This window comes from Sinocyclocheilus anshuiensis, unplaced genomic scaffold (genome assembly GCF_001515605.1).
Source record: "Sinocyclocheilus anshuiensis isolate Anshui unplaced genomic scaffold, SAMN03320099.WGS_v1.1 scaffold112, whole genome shotgun sequence".
Taxonomy (NCBI): Eukaryota; Metazoa; Chordata; class Actinopteri; order Cypriniformes; family Cyprinidae; genus Sinocyclocheilus; species Sinocyclocheilus anshuiensis.
Genome location: NW_015557175.1, coordinates 708,819 through 709,057, shown reverse-complemented (window position 1 = coordinate 709,057; position 239 = coordinate 708,819).

The window sequence follows — 239 nt, the reverse complement described above, 5'->3', positions numbered from 1 at the left end:
CCGCCCACAAACAGTAAAATTTCCGTGTGGTTAACATCATGTCGAGAAGATGCTGTATCCTACGCTGTGAGAGTAAATTTGTTTTATCACATCTTATAATTACCACAAACTTGTTAACACTTGACATTTACCACTGAGAAACGTCCTGCTCCAGTTGTGCTTGCGAATCAGTCTCTTGTCGATCATCCAGTTCAGCCGTTTCATCATCAGACTCTGGCTCGAATTGGTAAGGTACAATC